The sequence below is a fragment of the Lichenostomus cassidix genome, chromosome 11 (assembly GCF_008360975.1).
Source record: "Lichenostomus cassidix isolate B80296 chromosome 11, HeHo_3.0, whole genome shotgun sequence".
In the NCBI taxonomy this organism is placed as follows: Eukaryota; Metazoa; Chordata; class Aves; order Passeriformes; family Meliphagidae; genus Lichenostomus; species Lichenostomus cassidix.
In genome coordinates, this window is record NC_139492.1 from 10,456,780 (window position 1) to 10,483,347 (window position 26,568).

The following is a 26,568-nucleotide window of genomic DNA, read 5'->3' on the forward strand; positions in this document are numbered from 1 at the left end:
CTTGGGTAAAGGGAAGAAAAAACAGTGGTGAAATTGCTTTGTTAATGAAAGATTATAGACTATTCAAAGCATAGAACAACTTTGGCTCTGATATACAGGATTTTTTAAGTTTAGTTTACAAGGAGGTTGATCACCAAGCTATCTCACTGCTAGAGTCTATTAAAGAACCTCAAATTTTCTGACCAAAGCACTTCTAACAGCCAACAAACACATACAAGAGTAATGTGGTTTTAAATGTGCAGATGTAAGTTATCAAAACTAAACTCATTTGATGTCAGTTCTAATATTCTCCATTTGATATACTTTTGATGATTGACTTCTTGACTTAGGAAAAAGCTCTTCACCCAGAGGGTGGTTGGGCACTGAACAGCTCCCCAGGGCAGTGGTCACAGCCCCAAGCCTGGCAGAGTTCGAGGTGTTTGGACAATGCTCTTGGCACATGGTGTGACTCTTGGGTGTCCTGTGCAGGGCTGGGAGCTGGACTCTAAAATCCTGATGGGTCCCTTCCAGCTCAGCAGATTCTGTGATTCTGTGACTTGTATTCTTAAAAGGGATAGCTTTTGACTCACGACACTCAAATTAAGAATGGCAACTACAGTTTCAGTTCATTTAAGCATGTCAGTAGTCTTACCAACTTTGATTAAACTCCTTACATGTTGAAAGTTGGGCAGATGCTTTAGTAATTAGCTGGATTGGGCACAAAACCCAGGAAGTGTAGTTAAACTTCCTCATGTTCCATTATATAAAAATCAAGGCATAAAAATTTTTAATGAACATCAGAGAACTGTGTCAGCATTGTTCTAGGAGAACTACAGATTTGTACAGTTTAGATATGTTCTAATTTAAAGATTTCCACAATAGGGAATTAAAAAGACCTGAATTATAATTCCTTTAATGGCAGATCACTTGATAACACTGCCATCTCAAGCAGTTCTATTTTAAAATTCATGGTAGTGCAGACAAATACTTTTTGAAGGAAAAGAATTTAACATTATCTTTTTACTTTGTCTAATTAGCTGAATACTGTGTTTTTTCACCCTGCAGCTCTTAAAAAGCTGATCTAATTTCACAATGAACACTTAATGCCATTATATTTGGAAACAGTTGCATTTGCCAGCTCTTGTGCAATCACCATTCATCCCACTGTACTCATCCCTTGCTTCTCTTTCCTACTTTCTGCCTAGATAAGCTCCTTTCATTAAAAAAACTGTTTTGCTGATTCCAAAAAAAATAAAAAAGTTAGAAAAGTTTCTCTGTGGATGTATGCAGATATCCTCATACCAGTACATATTAGCTCCTTTTAAAAGTTTGTCTTCCACATGTACATTCCTTCTCTTCCATCCTTGGAAGCTCTTCAACAGCACTGAAATTCAGATTCAGAGGCAGTTCCATGCTCACTATAGGGCCCTAAACTACAGAATAGATGGGTTGGGAAGAGACCTCAGTAAATCATCTCATCCCACCCCCACTTGAGCAGGGTCAGCTGAAGCAGGGTGCCCAGGACTGTGTCAGGTGGGCTTTTGAACATCTTCAAGGGTGAAAACCCACAACCTCCCTAGGAAATTTGTCCCAGTGTTCAAACATCCTTATGGTAAAATTGATATTATTTTTAAACAGAACTTATTGCAGTCTATACCCATTGTCTCCAGTCTTTTCACTGGGCATTGCTGTGAGGATTCTGGCTCTCCATCTTCTTTACTCCCCACACCATCAGGTATTTGTTCACACTGATGAGGCCTCCCTGGGCCTTCTCTTCTCAAGATGAGAAACTCCCAGCTCTCTCAGCCTCTCCTCATACAAAAAATGTTCCAAAACCTTCATCATCATTTTCTGGGCTCACTCCTACACACCCATCTCTGTGCTACTATTTCTGTGCCCACATCACGCAGATGTGGCCTCACCACTGCTGAGCAGAGAGGAAACACATGTCCTTACCACCATTTGTGAAATAAGTTTGTCCTTCACAAAAGTCAGCAGCCAGCCAGGTCCTGGACTGTGAGCATGCATTTCCTTCCAAGTGCAGCTCATGAGAAGGCAGATGACTAACCTTAAATGCCTGTGACCACTTCCCTTGCAGAGGGTACAGACACTTGATAGAGCTCAGACAAAATAAACGGGATTTGTTTACACCGTTTACATGACTGGTCTATGACAATTCAGCTGTGCTCACCTGACATGAACTAAGCTCCCTGGCAGACCAGAAAAGGCAGTAGAGCCTGGCAGTAGACAGGGAATGGAAATCCAGACCCAGGAGCAGTAGCTGCTTTTGGTGAAGCAGATAGATTTTGAAGGGGAGGCCTCTCCACAGCTTAATTCATTCACAGCTTTGAGTAGACTTTCTGAATAATGACAAATTTCACCTGATGATATGATATGTTCTCACTACTCCAAAACTAGGAAAGCTGATTTTGGCAGCACTGGCAACATTGCTGCACATCTCAGAAAATACATCTGTAGCGACACACACAACTGGGACTGGCTGAGATGAAATACTAATACAATTGATTAATCATGACAGCTACTGAGCATTTCACCAGTTGGGAGGATAAATGCATTATACAGTTAACGGAGACATTGCCTCAACCTTTCTTTGACTCTATTACTGCAGAGGGAGAGCAGCTCTCAGCCACAGAAAGGGGCCCTCAGCACCTATAAAGTGCCCGAGACATGTCTGCATACATTTTAGGCAAACATTTCTTCGAAGCCAGGCAGTTGTTCTTTCTTCCATTTTCATTTTCCATTTGCTTGCTCAACCTCTGCAGCCCCTTTGTTTCCTGGTAATAGGTGAGATAGGCAAATACAGGCTCCGGGCAGTGGAACGAAAGGGCCTTTCATGTTGTCAGCACCTCAGAATGAGCGAGCAGTGTAAGCCCTCTCTGCAGTTTACATACTGTAGTGGCCTGCTATAGAAACTATGTAATTTGGTTTGCTTTGTTATTTGATAAATGGCAAGGCAAGCTTTGTAGCATGTTGACTGACCCTACTTGTAAGGTCATAGGCCAGCACTGGAGTGAGAGGACACAGCCGTCTGCATGGTCCCAGCATGCCTCAAGATTGCCTGGGAGAAAGCAGGCTTTATTAGAGGTACAAAGAACTTGTGATGAAGAGCATCAGCTCTTAATCAGGAAAAAATATTGGGGGTGTTTTCAACGAAAAGATACTGAGAAGTCTTAATACGTAACACAGAACATGACACAAAATATAGAGCAGTCAGGCATGTAAATAATATCACCTCTACAAATGTTCATTTTAGCCCATCATGGATTGCTTCTTTTTTGGTCCAAACCAATGCACTTTTTCACCCTGGGCAGGCCTGTTCAGAACATGAGTTCTGGAACAGAGTCAAACATTTGTAGTTGAGAAAAATACGTTTCAGTGAAAGTTGAGTTCACTTCACTAGACTGTTGTGTGTAGCAGCACCCATGGAGGCATGAGAAAACAAAGCATGGAGAAGATGCCAGTCAGCCTCCTTATATCAGTTTTACCTCCAAGAGCCACTTGTGACATTTGTTTCCTAAGAGGAGGCTATGCCCAATATGGGCTCTGAACACGAGGGACTGCTGGACTCCAGCTGATTGAAACATATGGAGACAGAAGAGAAGAAGAATTCTAGTCAACAATTTCCATCCCTTCTGTGTTCTCCCCCTGCTCCCACTCTCCTCACAACCTGTGAGATCATGAACTGGGATCTTCCTTGAACAGGTCTGAATTGGCTGATATATATGAAAAAAGTTTGTAAGACAGCAAGGAAGAGGGTGTGCAGCACCAGTGTGCTTCAGCAGTGAGCAGATTGGGTACAAGCAACATGAAACAGGATTGCCCACCTAGGATTACAGAAAGACTTTAAATTGGAGTACAATTAAATTACAGTGCAAAATCCTGTATTTCTATGTATAGCATTTTTTCCCTGTGGAAGTATCTGTCTTGCTGTAGTTCAAAGCTCTGTATTTCATATGTACAATTACATCTGTCCTGCCTCTGAGAACACACTGACACCATTGAGGACCTGACCCCGAAGACATTCCAAGGAGATAGCACATGAATGGGAGTAGCTACTGAAATAGAAAAATTTGGCTCTCTACTGCAGAATATACAGGGCAGAAATTTAGCTGACATTTTATTAAAAGACTTCTGATAGATAATTAAATTAATATTCTGAGATGAGCACAGATTATTGATTTGAATGGTCATTCAAAGCACTGCAAATCCAAAGTCCCTCTGTAAAGAAGTTTCCAGAGAGATCAAAGGAGCTGGAGCCACAACAGCACCAACTAGCTGGGGAGACACTGAGCACATGCAGCTCCAGCTCAAGGAGTGAGCTCAGCACTCAAGATAAACCTGTTGCCAAATGACAGATGTGTGCAGAGGAATAAAATGCAGTGTGTGGGCAGTCTGCACATTAAAGCTGGAATTTAGACCTACAATTTTCATAGCAGATATAAGGCAGATGAGACTTAAGACAAACTGAGATCCCTCTTCTGAATTATTTGGCTTGCTTCTTATTTATTTTGCTTTATTCTGTACCAGCTCAATTTTGTGAGTCAGGGAAAAGCACGAAGTGGAAATTCCTTGCTAATCACTTGGTCAGAGCTGGGCTACAGAGAGAGTCTTACCAGGAATCTCTTAAAACAGAGAACTAGGGCTGAATTATCCCAGGAAAACTCACCTGGAAGCAAGCTGTTACAAAGGGGGCATCAAGGCTTGACAGGCAAGGGATGAGATTTAATTAAAGCTAGAGGCGGGAAGAGAGGAAGAAATTAAATGCTATTTGGGAACACATGAAGCAGAAATAACTCAAAATATGAAATATTTATTATTTGTAGCTGTGAGGGGTTATTTGGAAATATATTATTGCTCTTTTTCTGTCCCCAGTGCTTTTTCTAGGATGGGAGGAAAAGTAGAATACTTCAAAGGATGTGACCCAGGAACTGGAGAAAAACTTGGTGTGTGTGAGTGTGTGTGTTATTCATGTACTTCTGGTCTTCTTTCATTCTTGAACTCATTCCATCTGAGACTTGGACTTTACTCAGGTTGAAAAGCCAAAACACACAGATTTAAAAGTGATGGGACTATTCTCACTTCAGTAAGAATAAACTGCACCAGTAAACTAATTAGTAGGATGCTGGATTTGGAGTAATGCAGTTCTCTCCTCTGTTGCTTTGAAAGCCCTCCTGGTTTGGGCCATAGGAGGGGCTGCATTACCATCCCTCCTGCAGGAGGTGTGGGTGCATCCTTATCCCCTTTTCAGGGCTCAGCCTGCTCATATCATAGCAGAGCTGTGATATCTTTTGAAAAGATGCAGTATATAAATTCCCTACAATATGCAGCACTCGTAGTATCTGGCTTCTGTTGATGTCAACACTACTACCTCCCTTTAATCATTGCCATAGAAAATTCTGAGAAAATAAAATCAGCCTGGATTTTGTTCCCTTTTCTCTGATGCTAACTTTGCTACACTCAAATTATTTTGTAATTTTCTCCATAACCAGGTAGGCTACACATTTTTGCGTGTATTTTAAATGAAATCTTAAAGCTGGGGTCCAACAAATCTCATCTCTCATAAGACATAGAGAAACTCATAGAAGTTGACAGAGATGGAATCTTCATCCTAAAAGCGCATTGTAAATGTTAAGTAATCACTGCGATATCCTCTTCAGTAAATAGTATTATCTTCACATAGTGGGAAGGGCTAAATCCAGAAAGAGATGTGAATACTACTGAGCCAAGTACTGCTGCCTTCGATTCCTGCTGACTGCAGCCAGCCTGGAATTTCACTCCTTTGCAATGCTCTGCAGAGCTGAGTCCAACATAAATTCAAACCTGAACAAGTCATCAAACTGCTGTATAACTTCACACAGTGACACATTTGCTAAGGTGTTTAAAGTTTCTCTTCTATTAAATACCATAATTATTCATGCCAACGTGATTATTCACATAAATCAGCCCTCCGTTTAAGCTTTCCTTCCCTTGAGAACACTAAACACTCCTATGTGACTGTGTCTTTAAGTTAAATAAAGAATTGCAAATGCCTCTCTTCCAAAGGAAATGCTGTACAGATCCAGCACAGCCAGGGAACTACATTAACAGGATCCTGATAAAGAGAGCAGCTTAAAGCAATACAGATAGGACAAAACGAGAAGGTAGTCAAGAGACCCCTGCCCCTTCTCAAACATCCTAAAAATTCTAAAGTGCATTTAGAAAAGAAAATTCCCTTCATCACCCTCAAGGTGAACAAATACTTTCAGCATTTTGCTATGGGAGTACCACACAAGTAAGGTCTTCAGCCAATGATTTGAGGAATAAAGTACTGCTGTAGGACCTTTCCAAACTGCTGACAGCTTCAGGCAGCAGAAAAGAGAAAGCGAAAAGATAATGAAGTTGTGAACATAGCCTACAATATTTTTGTGATGGAGAATGCTATTACCATGCTCCAGTCAGCTGAATCCCTCTATATCCATCAAAATATGTGCACAAGCAGCTCCATCAGGGGTAAAAGCAAAGCTGGGTGTGCAGAGCTAGAAGACATACGTGGGTACATGCAGGTGGTTGGGCTCAACTCTGCTGAGCACAGGTATTCACCCAGGGCTGTGCCCTCTACATCCCAAACCAGACCAGCACAGAGGTGCTCCAGCCTGAGAGGAAGGAAATTCCTGCTTAGTCCCCTCAGGCTACTTACAGATGGTCTCAAAGAAGAAGCCCTGGGGTTCCCCTGTACTGCTCACCTCCACCGAGCCCACTGGCTGCTCCCTCATCTGCTCTGTCAGAGCCACTGACTTAGGAAAATAAAATTAAATTAAAGCAGATAATCCTGACAAAGTACAACTAAGAAATGTGCACCCTTGTGCCAGGAGATATGACAGACAGTGACCTTTAGTGAGACAAGGATATGTGTGTGTGAAGTTCTCTAACCTCCTAGCCCCTCTCAGCTCTCACAGGATGGCACAGCTGGCTCACCCCAGCTGTGTCCACCAATTTCACGACTTGGCTGTTCCCATCTTCCTATGCCAGGTGTGTCTGGTCAGTTATATCCTCACTGGAATAGTTCACTGACTGGAACAGGTTATATACCTACTCATAAATAATCCCTTGAAACACAGATAAGCAATATTTGCAGGAATAAAAAGAAGTAATATAAACTATAACATGAGTTCTGGTTTTGTCATTTCCCGTTTAAAACACTAGGCCAGCATTGAACAATTATGCAAACTTTCCGAGAGAACTGTCCATAAACCAGTTCTTTTACCAGGTGTCAATACCAGAGCCAAATAAAATCTTTACACATTATATTGATCTACATCTATCACATCTTGATCAAAGTTTCCTGCCTTCTGTTCTGGTGCTAATGATTTCCTAAGCAAAATCAAACACAGCTACTCAACTGTCTCAACAAGTTAGATGAAGTCACTTTAATTGCTGACTTTGATGCATCTTTTCTTGCATACTAATTTCAGCTAAGTAAGATGGTGCACACACATTAAATGATGCAGCAAGGCAGGAGCAGGGCCAGCTGCAGGTAACTTTGTTAAAGTCTTGCTCATTCCTAAGTCTCAGTTTTAGGGACTTGCTGTTTCTGTTCAGACAGATCTGTTGCTCCAGAACTCATTTTTCAAAGCCCAAATAATTAAGAATATCCCAATGACAATCACAATACTGCTTACAAATAAAATTCAGTCTATTTTTTTCATACAGTCACACAGTTACTGTCTGTTGCTCCTGCCCAGTCACCTTTTGCTCAGATCTAAAGTGGAAATCTGAGGAACAAAGTCAAAACTTAAATTATATAGGCTTAATGTGCCTTTTTAAAACAGCTGTGGCACATGCTTGCCCTGAGATTTCCCAGTGCCTCAGTACTCAGCAGCATCTCAACTGACATGGCTCCATCTCTGCCTCTTTAAAATTCCACATGGAGAAGCTCATGTTTTCTGTCTGTGTTCGCAATGTGATGAAAGGAGAAAAATTAAAGGGAATGGGATTCTTATAGTAACATATTTGTATTGCTATTGTTAAACCTGTGTCAAGAGCTTAGAACTTTCCATAGAAAAATTTGTACTTGGAGGAAATCTGGAAAGAAAGGGCTTGGCCCTGGAGGGAATTTCATAAAATACCAAATTAAGACATGTCAATTGGGTTCTTAAATTACGCAAAGGCAAAGCAAATAACATACATCAGTGGCTTGAAGTACTCTTTTGTAATCAAATGATTTGTGTTTCAAACCTGAAATTTGACAAGTAATTAATTCCTTCAGCAGATTTATTTTGTATGGGTTTTTTTGCATTTTTAGAAAAAGATAGATTGCATCATAATGCAGTAGAATATAAATTATTATGGCACACATTTTTTAGTCTGTCTGAATAACTTTTTTTCCACATTGTCGAATATGAGTGCTCCTAGAAATTCTTTCTCCAATTTTACAATTTGCGTCTTGCAAATTTTATCTCTGACATGTTTGCTTAATATTTGGATGACTGCCATTGTGTGCACAAATTAGACCGCCTCTTTTGAAGTGCCAAGCCCCTTATCCATTACATTTCCCATTGCTTTCAACAACCATTCAAGCTGGAACATGAGGGTCCTTCCCAGTGCTGTGCAGGACAGGGCTGCTGGGTCACATGTGATTTTGTGGGGTTGAACATCCAACCTGCCTCTTGGTTCTCACAAATACTGCTCATTAACTTGCATGCCAGGGTTTGCACACACGGAGATTTCCCAAAAAAGTATAATTTAAAGAATGGTTTTCAGTTCCAGCGGGAGCAGCTTAGTGCTCAGGACTCCTACAAATCTGTCTCAGAAGCACTCAGCATAGATTTTAAGCAGAGTTGATCAGTGCTTCTGAAAACACAGGGAAGCTTTTCCAATAGGCACGTACAAGCAGTTATCATCTGGCAGACACTCAACTCTCTTTCCTCCTTTTCAACTCCGTGCTTGAGTCACCATGTTCTGTACCTGCCTTGCACAACCTAAAAGTACACACAGCCCCTTTGTCACGGTGCAGGTGAGTAAGAGATTGGTCATCAGCAAGCCGCAGGTTCCATTGCGCAAACCACGCCGCAGTGAACGCTCGTGGGATCCTTCCAGTGCACACAGCTACCTTTGAGAAAGCCCAAGTGCACACTGCATTACAACACTCATTTCTGCTGTGCTGTCATTTGACACCTCCAACAGATTCATGCTGAAGGAGGATGCCCTGTTCTGCAAGTCCCCATCTGCCAGGCTGCGGCATGGCCCCGGCTGTTTCTGCAGCCTAAGGTACCCAGGGAGCACTTCACAGGGCAAAGACAGTTTTGCCCAGATGTCTCTCAGTAGCAGAAATGGAGAGGACCAGGATGGAGAACTCTGTCAGCCACAGAAAACACACAGGCACACCTCAGCAGCGAGGTGGACAATTATTCAAATTGTGCCTGTGAAAAGCCTGCTGCAGAGTCACCTTTCTGGTCTCAGGCTCCTCTTCTCCAGGTACAATTAGCCAGCCTATGCTGAGGACAGAAAGAGAGACCATTGCCAAGACAGATGTGTGATCAGAGAACACTGAGAACTCCACAAGGTTCTTATATATACAGTGACGTAGAGGGTGCAGGATAGGGGAAAACTAAACCCTTTTCTAAGGCCTAGGACTCTAAAATCTCATTTTCTTCAGCCATATTGTTATTCTCATTATGACAAGTATGTAAAACTATTAACATGAGTCTAACCTCATCAAACATTCTATCAATGCATAATACTTATTTTCAGTGGAAGGAACACATCCCTGCCTTAAATAATGACAGTAAGAACTCTTTCAGAGAGAGCAGAACAAAGTATCTTTTTATATACTACAGGCCAAATTACTTCCCTCTAAAGGGAGGGAATGTAAAAGTAACGTGAATGTGAAAGTTTCCTAGGGAGAAATGAATAAGTAGCTTTTTATTTGAAAATGGTTTGCTATTTTGTCATATAATCTCAAAATCCTGAACCTTCATCATTAGAGTGAGACAAGCTACATCTTTTTCCCTCCTTTTTTGTATATACTGTAGCCAGTGTTGTTACCATGCAGAAGGTAAATGTTTGTATTTCCCTCTACTCCATAACACTATTCACCGAGCTGTAACAACACAAGTGTCTACATTCTCCAAGTTTGACTGAATGCATCAATTGTTCTTCATATTCATGAGAGGCTTCACGTTTGAGGTTGAGAAATATTTCTACTGTAAACATCAGACCAAGGAGCACAAATTCAGCTTTCATTGCTCTCCATAGTGATCTTTGCATACAACTTATGACACAAAGGTGAGTCAATATGTAATACAGCAGCAACAAAATACCTCAATAGAAATAAATTCCATTTCATTAATACTTCAGTAGCCTCTTTGAACAAAAGATTGGCTGCTGTGCCTGTTCAGTTGTGCCAGATAAGTTGTAAGGTATGCGTAAGGCTCACAGTGTAACTGAACTGTCCTGAAGAAACACAGTCATGAAACGTCTTCTTCATAAACTTGTCTGAATGAGATTGACCAAAAAGACTTCAGTTTCAAAGCTGTGAGCTCTTACATGCACGTGGATGTGCGTGTTATGGAGAAGGAAGAACAAGAACTAGTGCAGCTCTGAGACAAAACCTAGTATGCTTTGTCTATTTAATGTGCTTGGGTTTTTTCCCTGTGAAAAGGGGTTTGGTTATTTATTAGGCCATTTACTTCAATTATATGCTACTGTACAATTATACATATAGATCACTCCTAAAAATTACATAGGCACACAATGTATTTTTTTATAGATATTGTGTGTATTAAAGCCTCATCAACAGCCATATAGCAAGTTCTTCTTACCATCTTCAAGATGCTTTTTCTCTAAGCCTCATTTCCACTCTGATAAAATTACAGACAATTCCCAGTTCTACCCACTCTTACCAACACACCCATCTCAGCGTGATGTATAACCAAAAGCTACTAAAATTCCACCTGAAATCCTTAATGAACCTCTTCACCTGACAGATATTAGAATGCTCTCTTCAAATAAGCAATCATTGTCTCAACATAATATTCACGTAGGAGACTCAACAATCCATTTTTCTACTTGTGTGTTAAATTACTGCATTATGTAGTTATAACAATAAAAAGGTCTGATTTCCCTTTATCAGCCATAGGTCTAAATCACTGTAAGAGTTTTGCTATTAAAGAGTCTCCCTAGGTACTCCGCTCTGTCACAGATCTGAACTCAAAATCATTTATTTAACATCTGTTTCACAATAATTTCTTAAAGATTTACTTCCTTTAAACACAACTGGGACACTTGATCCTCCCTTGTTTCAATCTGCAATATCCTTAAAAATAACAGTAAAAGATGTTATGAATACAAAACCAAAGCTGACACCAATAAATTTCAGTGACTCATTTCTCTTGCATTATTCCTGCTTGGCTGCTCGTAGGAGGAGATGAACTGTAGAGACACTCAGAGGCAATTTAGTGGTATTACAGAAAGACCCATTCAGTCAGGATTGAAAAGATCCTCTCAAAATTACAGAAAAACTTTTTTTTTTTCCTCGGGGGGGGCATAGAAAGTGCAATTTCTCAAGTAAGAACCCCCAGATCACTGGTGAAACTATGCTTAGCGTGGAGTGTGTGCCACAGCCTGACACACTGTGCCTTGAGAGCAGGTAATGCATAAATACAGTAGCTCTGCCTGGTTACTCCAGACTAAAAAAGTTGCTTTTCTTTCCCATAGGAGGTTATCTTTGCAAAATTCATTGAGGGGAGGGGTTTTCAGCATAAAACTAATAACATATTAAAAGTATGAACGTTTTCCAGGTGTTAGAAGTTTCCATGTCAGGCTACAATGGTGCTGCCATGGACTTTTTTTTTTTCCACCAGGAAATTTTGCCTGGGCTGAATGTAAACCCTCTGGACATTGTTCCAGGATTTCTGGCAACCCAGACATAACATTAGCTACTGCCAGGCTGATGGACTTCCAGAAATGCCAAACCAATGGCCCCTGAGCAAGTATGGCTCAAGTGTCCAGCAGGAGCACCCATCAGCCGCAGGGAGCACATGCTGGAGCTCTCGTGCACCAGAGATTTGCTGCACATGCAGGACCATCTGTGCTGCACACGAGCACATATTTCACTCCAGGAAATCCTGGACAGAAACAGGACCACATGAGCTTGCTGCTGCCCTCCCTCTCTGCCAGCAGGCTGCTCCAGGTTACAGCTGCCCTCCCATCCCTACCCTTGCTGAGCCTGGAGGGCTCTGCCACCACCCTCAGCAAAGCTCAGCATCCAGAACAGGCACCTGCCCTGAACAGCCATGCCAGGCTACCTTTGCAGACAAAGAGATTAAGCTGATATTGCGAATATTAACATTTTATCAAGGGTCTTGCAATGTTTGTTGTTCTTGTAGTTGAATTGCTGGAGCCAGAGAATTGCATGACAATTGAAACTTCTCACTTAAGAAAAAACATTTTTCAGATTAGGACTCTGCAGCTGATAAAGTGTAAATTACCTGATGAGCTGACTGGAGACTGTTGCTTGTTCAGACACATAGAATAAAAGAGCTTGCAAATGTGACCTTAGAGACTTGAAAAGTATAGGTATATAAAAACAATCTATAGTTTGGTCCTTCTTAATAATTTTTAAGCCTCTCATAAACCCATCAACAACTTTGAAAGACCATATCCTGCTGATAAATGGCAATTTTGTGTGGATGAAAGTTTGATTTTAAAATTATACTGAATTTTTTTTTTTGAGGGGAGGTGGTGTCTCTGAAGTGTTAATAATATTTGATGTACAAAACCTTTCCCTAGGTGGAGGCAGTAGGAGATCATCACAAGTGCTTTTGCTGAGATGTTTGTCAGTCAATGCCTGAGGTCCACTTCCAAAAGGCTGGAGGGTCTGCTCCAGCTGGCTGTTGGATTGTCTCTGTGCCAGCCTACAGCAGTGTTTCAAATGGGGGTGTTTTAGACTGAATCAGCATGGTCAGAAATCATGGACCCCCATAATTTCTGTCGAGGATCAAGGAGACAGAAAGGGGGGAAGGAGAAATCTGACATACAAAAATTGTAACTTAGTAAGAAAATACTGGTAGTTTTTTTAGTCCTATAGTTTCATGTAAACATTTGTCAGAGATGACAACTATATTTTCAGTTTGGTTCTTAATAGCAATGTTTGTGAAGAGTTGGATATTTTAAAGTGAAAAAACTAGAAGTCTAAAAATTTTACATAATTTAAGTTAATCTGAAAATATAGAAACACAGATTTTCAGAATTTATGCAGATAATTTTTAAAGGTGCTCCTTAAAAATTAGTCCAGATGTGTCAGCCTATAGATTTGTTTCTCTTTTTCCAATGGTACAATTCAGAAGAAACTCGCTGAAGTCAGTGGCAACACATAAGCATAAGAATGGAATGAGTAGATGGAAAATCCATCACAACTGGAGTAAGGGATTAAGTCTGGTCTTTCCTCCCTCAACCACAGCACAGTCATAGAACTACAGCCAAGTGAAGGTACAAAAGAAGGGAAATGAGACTCAGTGTATAATGCAAGAGGTTTGGGGGGATGCTGTACATCTCACCAGAACCCTGTTTCACTGGTGACAGGCAGTGCTGGTGCTGCAGGAGGGCTCTGCCTCACACAACACCTACCCCAGAGCTGCCCTGCTGCATGCTAACGAGAGCTCCATAGCACTGATGGATTGTGCTCGGTGTCTGTACACAAGAACAGGCAACTGAAGGCTCTTCAGCCCTCTCAGATGCCATCATGAGTTTGAGAATCCTATTTTCAGAGTGACTCACAGCTTCCCGAGATGTCTAACCTCAAAGAAGCTGGGCGGACCCAGTGACTCTCACTGCATTATATATATATATATATATATATCCCTGCTGCTGTGTGACAGCTGCTGGTTAGCTTAGGTGGGCTAAAACCTCTGCTTGTTCTCTGACCCTCAGTGTTTGCATATTTCTGTTTTCCTGACTCACAGGACTGACCTGCCTATCAGCTGTGCCTGTACAGCACCAAGCACTATGATCTCCTTGAGCCCAGGGAAGCATCTGAGTCTGTAACTACAGCTCCTCAGCACTAGAATGCTGTACGTAAGACATGACAAGTTGTCTCTACCATTTTTGCCGAAGAGTCACTAAATATCATTCCTTTATTTTATGAGAAGAACGTGATCTCCATTTGAGGACATTATGGCCTTACTGGTGAGCATCCAAATTTGGAAAATTTCTCAAAACAGTAAGTATGACTGTGCATTCCCCCCCAAATGCAAGTGTACACACATTTTGACATCATGTCATTTTCAGGCAATGAGTGGTTTTAAATATGTCAGCACAGGCAGCAGTACCTCCTGTGTACAGCACGAGGAACTACATTTTCCACTGACTGTCCCTGGCAGGTGGGTCTCCAGCTTCTCACTCCAGTGGGAATCTGTAACACAAAACCCCTAACATGCTGCCCCCACTGCCTTTCTCTTGCTTGTCAGCTACCAGGACTGTTTCACCAAGGTTCTGAAAATTCTGGTAGCAGCAATGCTGTGCATTGCCACAGCTTTTCTCAGCTGCCCTGGCCCTCCAAGGCTGACAGCAGAGAGTTAGGAGCTGGCAGGAAGAGGGAGATCTGCAGTATTATCAAGGTTGCTACTTGTATTTCAGACCTGAAAATGGGCTTGTGTGCCCAATTTTTATCTGTTTCTCCATAAGTATGTCTAATATAACTCTAATGTCTATAACGCCTATAACTAATAAGAGATACTGAATCTTCCCTAAATATCTTGCCTCACTTTTATTCTAAGACTATCATGACTACACCACCACTACTAATGCAAGCCCTTTACAACCACTAATGGATTAATCTTCACAGCACTGTTATAGAGATAGAAGACAAAAGCACAGAGATAAAGCAAATCGCTATTTAGGTCAGAGACACAGTAAAAAAGGGGAAAAAAAACCCCAGAATTTCCAGTTACCTGATGTTTATATGACTGTGCTGCAGCTCAGGCTTTTTGCTATGACTTCTGGTTTAAATTTCTTCATAGATTTTTAGTGTATCAGAACTGAAACTTTTAAATGTTATAAAAAGCTTTTTATTTTCAATTGCACAGAATGCTAAACTTCCACAGAAAATCATATTACAATCCAAAAGAAACTGGTTTGGTCAGCATTTTCCATATAACAATTTTGGCAACACAGCTACCAAAGCAAAATGTGATTTTGCTGAAGACTTCTTTGTAGGAAATAATGACTTCTTCAGTAAAATCAACTTTACAACAAGTCTATCTATAGGCAAGAAATTATTTGTTATTTTACTGGCATAAAAATACTAGATAACTTGTGAGATTAGGATCAGATAGGAATCTAGGGCATGGTCACTGAATTCACACTAAAACCCCAGCCTTCCCTAGGAGTGAGCTTGTGTGTGGTTGTTTTCATTTGTTAACAGGAAAAGGAGCCTCCATTTTCAGAATAACATTTTATTGGTAAATGGTCTAAACTGACTGATATCTATATGCTTGCATACCAATGAGAAATATGTCCAAACACATATACTTGCGGAAATACAACTAAGTTAATGCTACTGTTCAGTGGTTTTTTTGTTCCCAGTCAATTATATGACAAAAATGAAATTTATTTATCTTAAAGCTATTGACCCCCCCCACTAGATCTGCTCTAGATTTCCAATTCCTTCACTTTTCTGTATCAGCTATCCTATACAGATGCTTCATTCTTCAATGGGAAAGCCAGAAAATTAAAATCAATAACTTCATTATGTTTACAGTGTTTTTCTTTCCACCTGAGTTTTCCCTGTCTTAATGTCTTACTATAACTTAAAAATCAGTGCTTGTTTTTGCTGAAATATTCCATCATTTTTCCTTTCATGTAAAAGAGTAGGAATATGGCAATGTATACCTTAATTTTTATAGTGTATATTCTGAAAAGAATAAAGTATAAATATCTGTCTGCTTTCACAAAATTTCCAACAGAATATAGTATAAACAAACAAACATTTTCATAGCATCTTTGACCGTATTGTAAAAATAATAACTTTTACTTTAAAATGGAACAATTACCATTGATCTTTTAAATTCATATCCTCTTTTACTGACAACAAAAATTCTTCCTGCACAGTTCTTTTTGGTTTTTGCATATACAAAAAAATAAATAATTGACATTTTGTACTATGTGAACTTCATGTATTATTAATTTGATGGAAATGAACACATGATGGAGCACCTTCTTTATCTTTGTGATTGTTTTCACAGATATGTCAGTAACACTGATATTGAATTGTATGATGTGTCCTAGGGACTGTAACATTTCAGCAAAATATCTCCAGAAATATATGTGCACCCACAATGTCATCTAACAAACTCACCTTTCATTAAAGTCATCTTCAGTAAATGTGAGCTTGCATTTGCAAGGCAAATCTAAAAAGCTATGAAAAGAAAGCTGAAGATAAAAAAAATATTAATATAGAAATAGAGCCTTAGAGATTATTTCACCTATAATTCTAATGAGACAATAAAAATAAAAATCCAGAGATTCAGCCTAGATGGCAACACAGAACTTTCTTCTCAGGGATATTTGGGTTCTTCATTTAATGATATACCATATGCTATTTCTATCTCATCTAAAATTCTGGCGTCTCCTGACAGTGTATTCTCCTAGTGATATGCACATGTGTAATCACTCATTTACATTAATGGGATTATGGGTGTTTTGTATCTAGGAGGGAATACCTTTTTAAATTTTTTTTTCCTCAAGAGTGGTTGCTTACGATGCATTTGGCAACTGAGATGTATTATGGTTTCTCCCTAAACAGGAATTAAGTCTCTACTGTTATACGTGTCACACTTGCCACAAAGCAAAAATGCTGCCTACTAAGCAATAGACACCCTAATTAAAGTTGCCCAGCATAATATCAGCCCATTAGTTTAAACTAAAGAGAATAATGGAGGTAGGATTAGGACACCACAAAATATAACCTAGGGTCAAACAAAAATTACTTTGCTTTGGGTAATTTTTTTTAAAATGTATGCATTTTAACCAATTTTGAGAAGCTTTCCAAAACCAAATATAGATAATAAAATGCTTGTCAGTTTTTAAGGATCTGCCAAAGCAAAAATGGTACCAAACAGCAATAAACTAATTGTCAATCAGATGCTTTCGCAGGAACATTTTGCAATAATGAGATATAATAAATATTCATCAAGACATAGTCTATAAAGGCACATAGGAGCATATTTTATGCCTGTGTGTAACATATTATGCTGGACAGTTACAGCTGATTGTGGAATGGTAGCAGACTTATAAAGCTTTCTGGTGTATTTACAGTCTCTTAATCCCCTATACAGAGTCTAGAAAATCTGAAGGCTTGCAAATGGTGGGGAAAGGAGGGGGTAAATACTGTGCACTTTTCAGCCCAAACCTTTTCACAAGGCATTCTTTAAGGAGGATGGGAAAAGGTCCAGAAAATAAATGACCTTGGAATTCCCGTTTGCCAACTTCCTTTCATCCATAATCACATCTTTATTGGTGCATTTCCAATTCCACCATATATTTGTGGAATTTCAAACATTCCTGGATTAACTGTTTCAGATCTAATCATTTTAAAATACCTTACAAACAGAAAAAGAATATATTCAGTAATAGTGCTGAACAAAAATAATGCAGTCATACTGCTGAATTATCACCTGCTAAAATAAGTATTTCTGAGTTTAGATTTTTTAAAAAATTATTTTGATCCTGACCATTAACCAAATAAACCAGTAAATCACCCAGGTTCATTAGAAACCCTTGTTTGGCACTTTAAGAAACAACCATTTGTTTCAAAACACAGGAAAATCTTCCCAGAACGGCTGATAAAGGAAGCAGCTAGCAGAGAATTTGGTTTTGTTTCATGACACTATAAGCAGCACTTAAATTGTTTCTGCTGCATGTCTATCATAGAGTCCTTTGAGATATTTATCACTGGACTCAGGAAAATAAGCATTAGGTGGAGTCACAGACACTCCTCAAATTAAGACAAAGAGCCAAATCCTGCCCACACAGACCACAGCCCTTCCTGAAGCCCAGGTTTCTCAACAGACACCTCCCTGAGGTCATTCCCAGCTGTTTTCTTGGGTTCCACAAACTTAGCTCAAAATAATATTTTTCTCTCCATCCTTGCCCAGGAAGACAAGCATTATGGCCCACATAGTAAAGATGGAGAGTGTGAAGGGTTCCTACAGCCTCAGGCTTCTCTCTCTTCTGAAGGTATGAAAATATAGCCTCAGACAGAGGGGTAGAGGAAGGAAAAGGAGATTTCGGGAGCCAGGCTCCCTCCATCTGCTCCAAGGGCAACACAAAGCTGCCAGCTCATGCCACAGTCCAGCCCTTGGTCAGTTCCCCTCACTCCAGTACACAACACAAGTGCTTTGTTTTGTAATTTTGAATTGATTGCAGGAATTTATTAAAATACCTTATGTTGTGCCAAGGATTCCATCTCAGGCACACCAAGTTATTTCATATGGATATTAATATTCAACTGTTCTCTAGCAAACAAGAAATGCTTCTAAATCTGGCACTTCCACTGGCTTTTATTTTTCACCATTTAGAGTGCGTGATCAGGTATGTTCACATTATAGGCTCATGGACCAGATTTATTCTGAATTTCTTCAATGAGATTCACTCCCAAAGACCAAATGTAAAGGGAGCACATCAGTAAGGATATATTCAGAACCTGACTGCCTGCACCTGGAAAGCAGAGATCTGACACAGTACCGGCTTTGAAAGAGCATCTGGAATTTAGACATGGCATGTCTGTCTATTAGCCGGTTATCTGCAAGTATTTGATAGTTACAAAATTGTCACTAGTCAGTTGTTTGGCTAGAAAACAACACTAGCTGCAAGAAACATTTGAAATCTTTTGCCCGAGTGCAGCTTTAGTGAAGGTCTGAGCTGTTCTCATTAAAAGTCAGCAGAGAGGATCCTACTGCTTTCAATGCTACAAGCTCAAATCCTGCAAGCATCATTGTGCCACTGAAAGTAGGTCTGTGTAAGAACAATTACACAGCACTGATCCCAGATACTTGAGCTCTCTTCAGCAGTGCAAGACTCCTGTTATCACATTTGGCACTGGCACTCAAAATAAGGCTTTCACAGGTTTAAAATGGAGATGACAGAATATCTTGTAATGGGACCCTTTGGGTGAATGAATTCCTTTGCTCCTTGAGCAGTGTGATTAGATGGGCCTGACTGCAAGGCACAGAAAGAATGACATATCTGTACCACAGATGGGAACAGGTTTTTGGAAAAGATGGGTTAGACCTCTTATTGTGGATTATGATCCTCCTAATCTCACACAATTCCATAACAAGATGGCCAGGAGCTGCTAAAATAACTACACATCAGGCAACAACTGTAACAGTCAAGGTTTTCTCTAAGGAGAAATTAGAAAACTCAGGTAAGACTAAAACCCCCAAAGGTGACAAGTATTAAGAGAAGCTTCCTGGCCCTATTCTTGCTGTCATTTCTACCCAGGACTCTTCCACTGGTCCTGCAGGGTTCCAAGCCCCGACTGTGCTCTGGTGAGTGTCCATGGAACAGCTGTATCACGACCAAGGTGACTCTGGCACATCTGAGCCTCAGTCCCAGTGGGCTGGGTACCTTAGCTGGGCCAGATCCACAGTCTGTTGGGTTTGATCATCTCTGTATTTTCTCAAGGTAGCCTTGGGCCACACTCCAGTAATTGCCAGGGTTTTCCAAATGCCAGGTGGAAAACAAGCTCCCATCAAAACTGAGTGGCTCTGCCAGGTTCAAAAGGTGAAATAAATGAATCTTTACACATTATAAGAACAAAATCAACATTCTTCTGTGGCATAAAGTGCCTGAAAAACTAGCAAGTAAAAGCAGGTGTGATGTGCTCCCTGTCAGCTAACGACACTGATAAGCTTGCCATGCCTGGTTCTGCTTCATTTCAAACAGACTGCTGAAAAAAAGGGGGAAAAGCCAGAGCAGAAATAATTGCTGGAGCTTCGAGTTAGCTGAGAGAGCCTGCAGGCTAAGATCAACGCGACTGATTTCATCCTCTTCCTTTTATTTCTATAACCTTAAACGTTCTGCTATTATAAAAGTCATCATGTCAGCTTTCCCCCAAGCCTTAGCAGCGGCCTATTTTAAAATTGTATCAATTGGTAAAGCTCCTGGCTGGAGTATTTTCATCTTGATTTATGGTTTTTGAGCTTTAAAGATGAAGAAAACTCCACTGACCTGATCCGAGCATGCATGTGCCTGGTCCCACACATGTGTTTATAATCAGACCCTACAGAAACAACGCACATTAGGGAAGCTTTAAAATTACAGGGAATGCAGCAAATTGCAAGTGAATGCTGTTTATCCTGTATTTGTCTCTAAGAAAAAAGAGAAAACAAACAAAAAAAAAAACCCACCTATTTTGATTGTAAATGTTTTCTTTCTCTGCTTAATATCAGGGATTTAGCACTTCCTGAGGCTATTGATAAGGTAAGGGTCTTAGAATTAAGAAACTCGTAAATCAGTGTAGCAAATGTGGACATACAATACTGTGGCCTTGTTCTTGCTTCTAGATCAATGTAACTGATAAAAGAACTCTAGGCTGGCGAGGAAGAGGGCAAAGGGACTTTTGCTTCTTTTTTTTTTAAGCAGGGACTGATCAAAAGCAACCCCACAACTTAGACTATTCCGGCAAAGCAGCAGCCATCCAGCGTATTGCTTCCTTTTAAACACTTGCAGCACGGACCCCAGAGAATGCATTATTAAAATGTTCAAGAGGATCATATTAGGGCTTCAGAATAAATACTAACTTCCCACAATAATCTTCACACATTCGTCCATAGGGAGCAATGGAATAATGACCCTTTGAATTTGTAATACAAAGGAGAGGCTTTTCTTCTCCCCTCTCTCCTTGCCAGCAGTGTGGTGGCATTGCACACTAAAGAGCTTGCTGCTAGAGGGGAGCTTAACCTGAGACAGGAGGCACTTAGGGAAAGGAACTTAATGGAAAATATGGTGACTGAAGCAGGCACGTGAAGGTAAGGTTTGCCCACTGAATGGGGAAATACACACTGCAAATAAGGCACACTCCCAGGGCCATGGGGTTCTGCAGGGGGGCTGAGCAGCAGGATGCCCAGGAATTACCTGTTGTGCTGTTCACATCAGCCCATACATGCCATCACATGTGGAAAACACCTCCCTGCACAAAAAGGTTTAATCGTAAGAAGTACTTCTGAAGTCCTCTATCCAGATTATTTGAATTTTTGGTATGAGAACTAACCCAAACAATACCTTAAATAATCCCAGATAAGCTAACCATCAAAAGCACTGTTTCTTAGAACGTGGGCAGAACAGAAGCTCAATCCAAATCTGAGAAAATTTTCTTTTGGGACTAAGTGTAATTTTGATGGTCCCCTAAAAATGATCTATACCTACTCTTCAGACAGATGGCAGGTCAGGAAATGCTGTTTTTCTTTCAAGGCGAGCTGGTCACAGTATTTCTGAAACAATTCTTTTTCCCCTGTCTTTTTTCTCCTCTTTTGAGAAATGGCTCAACAGAGCTCACCTTACCGAGGGAGATGCTTGATAGATTGCACACGAAAAAATCTGATCTATCCCTTTTCCCAGGACAGAATTGTTCCCCACAATATACTTCATCTCCATTATCAAAGGAATTAAAACATGCAAATAGAGGAAAGGTCTGCTAAGTTATCCTGTTGCTTTTAAAGGACCTAAAGGCACAATTTATGGCAAGTGGGAGTCTTTTAAAAAACAGCAACTGCTTTAGCTGAGCTGGGGGGAAGAGAGGTTGTGCATGCAGTCAAAGCCATAAACGCCAGCCTTGGTCTGAAAAAAGGTAATTGTGCTGCGAATGCTGACAGGTCTGACAGAAAGTGTCTTCATTGAGAAATTGCATTTTGAAGTTCTTCCCGTTCCTTCAGAAATAAATGGACTAAAGCAACAGGGCTGGCTCTGACAGGAAGCGGGGATTCGGGACTTCAAATACAAACATTATGAAAAACAAGCAACATCTGCAAACAGTAAGTACTTATTTATATTTTATGGAGTGTGTGCTTGGGATTTTGACAGGTTTTTAAACAGAGCCTATATTAGGCCCATACAAAGGCGAGAATGTCCCTTTTTAAAAATACATTATGCTGCTGAACAGCAGTCTAAATCTGCAGTCCAAGCCTCAGGTGAGCTCTGACCCCTCCTAACCTGGTCTAACAAAACACACATGTGGTGTTTGCAATAGAACAGTTTACTGCTGCTCTCTCAAGGTCAGGACAAGACAGACACTTGAGGGTTAGTATTCAGCAAGCTTTTCCCTCAGCTGCCAGAGTGGCTTTGAACTTTTCGCTTTTGAACAAATAGGAAGTGAAACTGTGAGGAAACAAGTGCTTGGAATCAGAGAGGCACACATACCAAGAAGAGAAGGGAACCTCCCCAAAAACTAAAAACAGATCTTTTTTCAAGCAAACAAAAAAAAATCCAAACCAAAAACCAAACCCAGCCTGACATCCAATTTAAGGGTTTAAAATTATTCTGTGTGTAGTTTTGAAATTTTAAGACACACTCCTTTTCACATGCTACTCCTGATTTTTTTCATATAACAAATAATAACCAGTTGGCAGGTATGGTGCACTGAGCACTATAAAATATTTAGTAAGGCAATAACGACTCCCTGGGCAGCATAAGAAAACCACGATTATATTCAAAGAGAAAGCCATGAACAAACAGAGGGGAAAAAAATACAAAGAAAGATAAAGGAAGGCCTTTCATCAGGTCTTCCTGTCCAATAACACACTCAGGCTTGATCCATATGTTTTGAGAAAAATCAAAGTGTCACGACTACCAAAAATGTCAATAGCTCCAGTAAGGAATATTGTCTAACATTTTCTATTACACTGTTGAAGAATTTGCCTCCCAGCGCAATTTGGAAGAAAAGTCTTTTATTTCTAAAACACTAAAAAAAATGAACAAGGCACGCTTCTGTGCAATAGTGTAATACAATAATGCTGTGGGCTTCCAAACTATCCTGGAAACTGATACTTTGATGAAAGTGAGTCCTTCTGCACACCTCTCATATTTTCTGTCCTCTGCACATAGACAGGGCTGCGAGGCACATCCTGGTCAGTGGGATCTAATAGCGTAATACATCGTTCACTGGGAAACTGGAGAAGGCAAACTTTCATCAGCCTTAATATTTTTATAATCCTGCATAATGACCCGCAGGATTGGCTAAACCCCCCGAAATGGAGGGGGCTGGGGGCTGTCCAGGAAGGGAGCATTAATTGCACTTTGCTCCAAGCTGTGTCTCTGTGTGCTCTTTGCATTCCTGTGCATAGCTTGCTTTTAAGGACATCCCATTTCTCCCTGTCATCTGTAAACAAACAATTTTATTGCTGTCTTGGCAAAATGTAAACAAAACTTAGCACCTTGCCCTGGGGAGAGCTGCAGCTAACACAGGGTTTTGTCTGTACCCTGGTGCACAATTTCTTTTGTATTTGTCTTTTCCAGTACCCTTCAAGTTCCAGAGGGAAAAACCACATCAGTGCTGCTGCCTCTTTATCCTGTGGAATCTAAACTACAATTGAGCGTGTTGCAGGCAATCAATATTACTGTGAAAATTAGCCTTTATGACTGAGCCACTGTTAGCTCACAGGGAAAAAAAGCAAAACAAAACTGGTGTGAGTACAGTGCAGCTACCAAAGCCCTGCTGTGAGCACAGTGCAGCTTAGCTCACGTCCTGGGGCTCAGCACCCACCTGAGGGAGGAGTGCAGTGGCTCCAAGGAGATGGAGCCACAGGGGTACCTGCTGGGAAAGTGAGGCACTGTGGGCAAGAGGTGACACAAGGACTGGGAATGAGGAGAAACAAGCAAGGGCACAGCTTGCCCACGGAGGTTATACAGACTCCATCCTCAAAGGTTTTTGGGACCCAATGAGAAAAAGCCCTGAATAACCACTTCAAAGCCCACAGCTGGCTGCTTTCAGCAGGAGGTTGGACAAGAGACCTCCTGAGACCCTCTCTTACCCAAATTACAAACCCTTCATGAGTTACTCACAGGAAAGCCTTTTACTTCAGTAAGAGAGACTTTTGGAATAAGATTCATACTGAAGCATTTCAGAATCTGGCCTTTGGCTTACTATTTGTCATTTAAAGTCTATACTCACTTAACATATTCCAGTACAGTATTTGCACACTCTTACATGAACACACCTACTTATATCCAGAAGTAGGTGGATTTTCCTTGCAGAATATCCAGCAAGACTGCCCTGTCAATATTTGGTTTTACCTTGCAGTGCAAAGTTGTTTGTTTTCTACCTGTATATTATTAAAAGGGAGATCTAACACAGCAATGGGCATTAGTAGTCAATAAAGTAAGAATTAATACTCACATTAGAAGATATTCAAAAGTGAAAATAAATACTGCCTGCCTAAACAAATCATGTGGTAAGCAGAAGAAATGCCATAAGAATTTATTTTATAGAGAATAAACAGTAGAAGATAACTATTAGTGAGATATGTACAATGAAAAAGTTATTAAAAAAATGTGACTCCTTTTTTGCAAAATATCTGCAATAGAGTGCGAGCTCGTGTATCTATTTGCTGTTTAGAATTACTCAGCAAATGGAACATGTCAGCAAACTGCTGCCAGGGCTTTGCTGGCAGGTTTCTTACCACAACTATTACTTTGAATATATGTCCTTTGTGCAATCAACTGCTTGTGCTCAGCACTTCCTCACCTGAGTCAGGCTGCATTTTCCCTCTCCCTGCTGTATGGTCTCAGCAGATTCCCATGCCAACAAGGAACACACAAGAAAACCACATACTTTTGACACCACTAATTTACAGTCATGAGTTCTTTCTGCAAATGCTTTCATTCACAGAAAAGAGCTGTTCCCAGGAAGAGACAAAGATGGAACCAATACTGTCAAAGTCACTTGCAGCTTTCACTTGAAATATCACAAATAGTTTTTTCAAGTATTCACACATAGCTAAAAATAACCCCTCTGAACTAACTGCTCTAACAGTGAGCTATGTTTTAAATAATAAATTTTAAAAGCATCATAGAATCCACAAAGGCTTCCTTCCTTTATAAATTGGATTTAAGGTTTTTTTGGCTATCATACAACTGAGACATTGCTTATGAGTCTGGCATACAAAGGAATAACAACCAGAAAGGATAAGATTTGACAAACAGTCCTAGCTTCACACTCTTCAATCTGCCCTCCAAACACATGCCAGGGTGGGGTCCTGTTCCTCCCAAGACCAGCTGCATTTCCAAGGGCACACGAAGACACCTCTGCTTTGTTACCAGCATTTTTAATTTTGGTTCCCTGCCACACAGCCTGGTTTCCTGTGGGTCCATTAGCTGTGCTTGCAGTGTGCATCCCTGTAGCTGCAACACACAAAGACAGAGCAACATAAGCATTTCAACCACTTTCGCTGCCTTCATTGCTTTTTTAAAACAAGTCCAGCAAGAGACACTATGGCTAAGATCTCAACCATAATACAAAACCAGAGACATGACACTCTCTTACTTCAGACAAAAAATGGTCCCCAGATGACTGAAATTTCCCTCTAGTCAGTGTCAGTAAACAGCAACAGAAATAAAAAGTCACAAGGGTACAATTGTCATTAGTATGTAAATTTTAAAAGCTCAGTCAAAAATATCAATACTTTCCACTTAATTTATTACTATATAAAGATGGATGATAGTAAAGAGAAACATTGATTTACAATGCCCTTTAAAAAATGGTGATGAAGAAAATACTCAAGGACAACTACTTCAAAATACATAGACTCAAAATTAATTATTGTATTTTTTTTACAAATGCTTGTTCAGTTCAATTCTATTTGATTGCTTTTTTTTTAATGAAGAAAAGGAATAGACCATTTATGTAAAGACCCATTTCAAAATTGATTAGATGTAAAGACAGGTTAGCATTTTTACAGTATTGACAGAAAACCATTAACCAAGCAGACTATAGACACGGTCACAGAAAGTTAATCGAAGTGAATAGTAATTTGGTAGGGCTTTGCGTGACAGTCATACAAGCTCACTCCCTCTGCTCACAGATTTTGGTTGTAACTGATCTCTGAGATGCATTGAACTGTCTCTTTTGAATGCTGTGTATAATTACCTTTTGATTATAATCATTAGGTTTAAACATTTTTTGCAAGTGTGTAACTGCTGTCACATGCTTGTTTCTAAAATTAACTACAGCATCTCCACCACTCCATAGACACTTGATTAAAAGAACTGTAAGCAGTCTTGGGTAAGAGCTTTTCTTTGATTATTTACCTTTCAGATTGCTTGAGTCCACACTGTAAGATAAAGCTAATATTTTAAAGAAAACAATACTTGTGGGCATTTTAGGTCAACGGTTCAGAACAAATTCTGTACCACCTGACAAATATCATATGCTTGCAGCATATGCATTCTTAATAGTGATAAATTGCAACTAATCCCTTTTTTCAAGTGGTAGAATTGAAACACAGAAAGCAAACTAGATAAAGGGCCTGAATATGGTGACACCAAATTTAGTCATGGAGATAGCAAATAAGCACATTTCCTTATAAATGCATAATT